The sequence below is a fragment of the Salvia splendens genome, chromosome 3 (assembly GCF_004379255.2).
Source record: "Salvia splendens isolate huo1 chromosome 3, SspV2, whole genome shotgun sequence".
Lineage (NCBI taxonomy): Eukaryota > Viridiplantae > Streptophyta > Magnoliopsida > Lamiales > Lamiaceae > Salvia > Salvia splendens.
The window spans coordinates 27,821,349-27,827,681 of NC_056034.1; positions in this window are offsets into that span (position 1 = coordinate 27,821,349).

The window sequence follows — 6,333 nt, forward strand, 5'->3', positions numbered from 1 at the left end:
GACGATGAATTTGCCAGGTCCTTGGTTACCGCGTTCATACCTTCGTAGAAAGTATGATGTACTTCAATGTCCGCCATGCGATGGTTGGGACATGATTCCAAAAGACCCATGTATCTTGCCCAATAATCACTCAAGGGTTCATCATACCCTTGCTTCACATTAGTTATTTCCCTCTTCAGCGCGCTTGTCTTGGATGACGGAAAAAACTCGCCCAGGAATGCTGACTTGAAATCGGCCCAAGTCTCAATAGAGTTGGGGGGCAGGCGCATGAACCAGGTGTTAGCTTCCCCCTTGAGCACAAATGGCAAAGCCTTCAGCCTATAATCATCCTCAGTCGCTCCAGCTGGTCTCCTCTGCGCCCTACAAATTTTACAAAACTCATGAAGAAACTCATACGGCCCTTCACAGCTCTTCCCACAGTATGTAGGCAGGATCGCGATCACATGAGGCTTCACATCGCAGGCGGTTTGCCCTGGAGTAACGACTATGGCTTGCGGGGGCTCTCCTTCAGTATGTGCGTTCAGCGTCCCGATCTCCGGGTCTTCATCTCCCTGGTTGGCCATTTCCCTTGGGTTGCCTTCCAACAATGGTTTCTCTTCTGGTATTGGTCCCTCTATGGTGCCCTTCTCTTCGTCACTACTCGTGCCTAGGTCAGACAAGGTGGTCGACAGGCCAGAACGAGTGGTTACGAGTATAGTTCCTCGCTTGAGTATTTTCGGCCTCCACTGATCAGGAGACGAGCTACTGCTCACAAACTGAAATGAAAAGAAAAAGGAAAATTATACACAATATATACACCAAAGTATCACACACAATAGCAACTCAAAAAGGTCATCCATCCCCGGCAACGGCGCCATTTGAAAGGACCAGGGGTGCGTAGGTGTCGTTCAAGCAAGGATATATCCAACTGGTCAGGATAGAGATCCTAACTAAGCCTAGACCCTGGTTTCAAAGATTCCTCAACCCACTCCTACTAATCAGTATAGTGGTGATAAGGGTCGAATCCCACAGAGATGGTGCGTTTAAACTACCGCGGTGATATTTGGAAAGGTTGGTTAGCTACCACGCTTGGGTTGAGTCTCTACCTAGGCGAAAATTTAAAGGTAATCTCCTACTGACTAGAATGGGGGAGAAGTGTAGAGTTGCAGCTGTGTACGTGGAAATGGATAATCATGGTGTAACAGAAAATATTCGAAAAGTACTGGGTTTCTATTTTGGGCCAATCGGAATATCAGAAGGCAGTGGTAGTTGTGGTGACTAGGCTGACAGATCTGCAGGGTACAAACTAAAGGTGAAGGACAAAAGGCAAAAAGCATCTAAAAAGCAAAAGTGGTCCCCAACTATTGACATGGACATCATCTTCTTTAACAAACATAACTAAAATCAAATGAAAACTTCAGATTCAGCGCGCAAAACACAGAAATAATGACTCACGAACACAGATCCACAAATAAGAATTCCAAATCTGAAATCAAACTCCGAAACTGAAACTCCGCATACTGGACAACATGAACACAAATCGAAACTAAAGACTAGACTTTGCATGCAACGATTTACTTCACAATCAAACAGTACCAGATTATACTAACTTCGAGAAAATTACGACGACACAGAAACGAACGATTTAACACTTAAAAAACAACCAGAAACATTAGATCTACTAACTAGGCAGAAAAGAAAGAAAGCAGCTCGACAAACTGAACAGAAATCAACTTCATAGCATTAAACATTGTTCGGATCTTCAACAAAATACTTCAAAGCAGTGAAATTCAAAAGCAGCAAAGATCCAACGTAAGGAAAATGCAAGTAAATTAAACTACGAAAGTGAAATAAAAGTGTTTTGCCACTCCGGGCGATGGAACTCCTAAACTATGATCTTGCTAGCTGGAATAAGGATGACTGGTACTCCGGGAGCTTCTGGAACTCAGGTGATCATGTCTGTGGCGAGGTAAGAATCTGGACTAGGCTGGAAAAACTGGAATTACCGAGAGAGAATTCTACCTAAGGTTGATGGTGGTCATGATCCTCTCTCCAAGTGGCTTCCTTTTATAGGGAGGCTTGCCCTTGATTTTAGGGTAAAACCTCATTGCGAAATGACTTCTCTGCCCTTAATTGCAGTTGACTAGCCCCAGCTATCCTTCTTCTCCATCTCGAGCCATATTTTTTTGCATGCATCCTGGTCAGTATGTAATCGTTCAGACGCCCTTTTCACCTGAAGTATCTGAAGCTTTGCCTACTGGCTAGAACACTCATCCTACACACTTAAGCAACTGTTTTGCAGATATAATCCAATTATGCACATCATACTGACCAGTAACTAAGGCCTAGAATACGACTTATCAGTGTGGTTGGTGTTTTCCATTTCTGTACAGCTTCCACCGTTGCGGGGTCTACTCGAATTCCATCTGTGCTCACTATGTGCCCAAGGAAATTCACTTCTTTGAGCCAAAACTCATACTTACTGAACTTGGCATAGAGTTTCTCGGCCGTTAACTTCTCCAAGGTAGTCCTCAAATGTTCTTCATGTTCCTCCTCGTTCTTTGAGTAGATAAGGACACCGTTTATGAGTAGTAAGACGAACTTGTCCAAGTATGGATGAAACACATGATTCATAAGGTCCATAACTACAGCCGGGGCATTTGTTAATCCGAAATGCATCACTATAAACTCATAATGACCATATCTAGTTCGGAAAGCCGTCTTGGGTACATCTTGTTGGACTCCAGTTGATGGTATTCAGATGTCAAATCCATTTTCACAAAGACACCAACTCGTCGAAGCTGATCAAACCAATCATCTATTCTCGTTTGGTGTTGAAGGTGCTCTCCACTGTTATACTGCCTCAACCTTGGCAAAATCCATTCGTATTCCTTCTGCCGACACTATGTGGCCAAGGAAGTTCACTTCCTTAAGCCAAAACTCGCACTTGCTGCATTTGGCATACAGTTTCTCACTCCTTAACGTCTCGAATTTGATTCGCAGGTGTTCCTCGTGTTCCTTCTCATCCTTCGAGTAGACGAGTACATCATCTATGAAGACCAAAACGAATTTATCCAAATATGGATGGAATACTCGATTCATCAAACCCATGAATACTGCAGGTTCACTTGTCAATCCAACCGACATTACCACGAACTCATAGTGACCATATCTCTTGCGAAAAGCAGTCTTCGGTATGTCTTTTTTTCGGACTCTCAATTGATGGTATTCGGACCTTAAGTCCATCTTTGAGAACACACCGGCTCCTCGAAGTCGATCGAATAGATCATCTATCATCGGCAGTGGATATTTGTTCTTGAGAGTCATCTTGTTCAACTCTCTATAATCCATGCACATTCTCATCGATCCATCCTTCTTCTTCACAAAAAGCACAGGCTCGCCCCACGGTGAAACACTGGGTATAATGAAACCCAAGTCCATAAGCTATTGAAGTTGTATCTTGAGTTCCTCCAACTCTTTAGGCGCCATTCGATAGGGGCATTAGACACCGGTGCCGACCCTAGCTCTAGGTCGATTGTGAACTCCAATTGTCGATCTGGCAGTGGGCCAGGTAAAGCTTCAGGAAAGACGTTTGGAAATTCTCGTACCACAGCGACATCCTCCACTTTCCTTTCCTCCTTCTCATCTCCTTGTAGATAGACCAGATAGGCAGGGTGCCCTTTTCTTAACATCGTAGTGGCTTGGAGTGCGGAGATGATAGACATTTTTCTATTCATCGTGGTTCCATGATACACGATTGGTTCCTTTCCCGGGGCTTGTGATGATATTTGTTTCCCCTTACAACGATTAGTGGCAAAATACAAGGGTAACCAATTTATTCCCAAAATTATATCAATATCCCCTCTTAACTGCTAACGGGGTCCTTGATTGTTCTCCCTTAACTCCGTCCCCACATTTTTGCTTGGACACTCTCTAGAAAAGTGATTATATCTACTACAGTTAAAAAACTTGATAGTATTATGAATTTTACACTTCCCAAAATGATAGTATGAGCAAACGATGCACTGAGGGGGTTTGGGTCGAAACTCACCCATCTGACTCGGTGCAGCCTGTACTCCCCTATACTTTGGTTGGTTTTTGGTGGGCTGGTATCCCTTGTTTTCATAGGGAGCCTTATTCTCATCCCACTTTCTCTTCTCTCGAGAAGAATGTGGTGGAGGTAGTGCCAGTGTAGTGTTTCACATCGCCCTCTCCTTGGGCATAGCTTCCTCCACGTCTAGCACTCGGGGTCAATGATCCAGCGCATGTAAGTATTCCACGACTGGCTAATGCCATCTTTATCTCATGCCTTAGACCCTCACGGAACCTTTCGGCCAGTTTATACTCAGTGTCAACTTGTTCAGGTGCATACTGGGTTATATCGCAGAGCGCGCGATCATATTCCGTCACCGACATGCGTCCTTGGGTTAAGTTGTAAAACTCAGCCTCCTTTGCCTTTCGGTAACTTTTTAGGATATACTTGTTGTATATCTCCGTCTTAATGTCTTCCCATGTCAATGTATCCACTTGCTTAGTGGTCATGGTCCTTTGCTTGTTCCACCAAGAGTCGGCTGAATCCGTGAGTTGGTAGATTACACAAATCAACCGCTCTTCCTTAGTGCACTTGAAGAATTCGAAGATCCTCTACATTGCGCGTATCTAAGTCTCGGCCTTTACTGGCTCTCATATCCCATCGAAGTTAGGAGGATTTTGCTTTAGCAAAACTATTCAATATGCCATTCTGGCTTAGGTGGAGGAGGTGATGGTGATGGTGCTTGCACGCGTTTCTCCCTTCGATTGTTTCACATTTTAGTTGATTCAATTTCGCCACTTGCTGGATGATTTCCTCTCGTCGACGACCTTCGTTCGTATATCATAATCTATCAGGGTGCTCGTACTTTCATTCCAATACTATCATACAGTGATGCTCTTATGCGACGATCTTGAATACTCCGACTCACAACTTTCTGTTGTTATCCGTATATCCCTTGGTCAACCACTTACATAAATTCTGAGCCCCAAAACGTGATAATTTGGTGTACACGGCTTCTCTCGACTTTTTGTTTCTCAAGACCTAATGTCTGGTATGGCATAACATTCGATTCTTTGGCTGCTTGCTACAACTAAGCATATATGCGTAAATATTCGACTCTGCGTGTTGCTGTTGTATCATTTTGTATGTGTCTCTTGAAACTTATTCCTCATATGTATTTGCAGAGATCGAGCCATTGTCTTCCTTGAGAGTCTTGTATCAAGAATTTGGAAATCTACTTAACAGTCTTACTTGGATCAGAACGGGTTTCAACATGAGGAGCACTATTGACATTGCCCTTGATTAGAATGGCTCCGAAAATGACTCAAGAGGAACAAGAATGAGACACTACTTTCATTAAAAAGAAACAGTGATGCATCACTTGCAAATTGCAGGTCAATCAAAGGTTTTAAATGCACGAAAAGAATACCATTGTCAAGGAGCTTCATAGAAAGAAATTTATGAGAATCCAAGTACTGTCAATTAAATTCGTCCATTCTAGCTACAAAGGTAGCACTCCGTCATTTCCCGAAGATAGTAGATGCGTTCTCGAAAACTCTAGATTCAAAGTCAAGGTTCTTGGTGTCGTTACAACAATTAACTGTCCTTGAAGATCACACCTTCATATTGTTTTTGGCACGCCATAGCGGTCATTCTCATTAGAACATGGTAATAACCCTCATGGCCTTAACGTGTCATAAATGTTGTCTTATTTGTAACGCGTCGTCGCATTAGCATGTTATGTACGATTGCATTCACTTTATCTGATGGCATGCACAATTTCTCGTCGTTGTAAGGATACATCACCTAACATTTTTTCTTGTCCTGATCTCGTTAGAAATTTCCTTTCGTTTTGTCCTTATCATCCAGGGAAGACAATAGGCAATTACAATATTCCGTCTAGTTCGAAGTACATGTTTTCGTTTGTCCCATCACTCAGGAAAGTGATATTGTAGTTATCAGTTTACAACTGTGTTCGAGCACGTTCGGCCTAGCATACTTCTTAGGCACTCTATGTTTTCCAGACATAGTTCATAGTCTCATACTTATACATATATTCGATTATTGCTTAATTCAAACTTCATATGGATTCTACATTTGCAACGAAGTTCAAAATTCCACATTTCACTTTCACAATGATTCTATACAATACCTCGTACTTCATCAATCATGAATTATCATCACATAAAACGCCATTCATATATTGCACAGTCAAACATGTTTATCCATATAAACCATTTGGCATTCCATAGCATTTCATCCAGCGTATATTAATATTTAAAATAGTAACTCAGTCAATCCATCGTCCATGGAATCACATT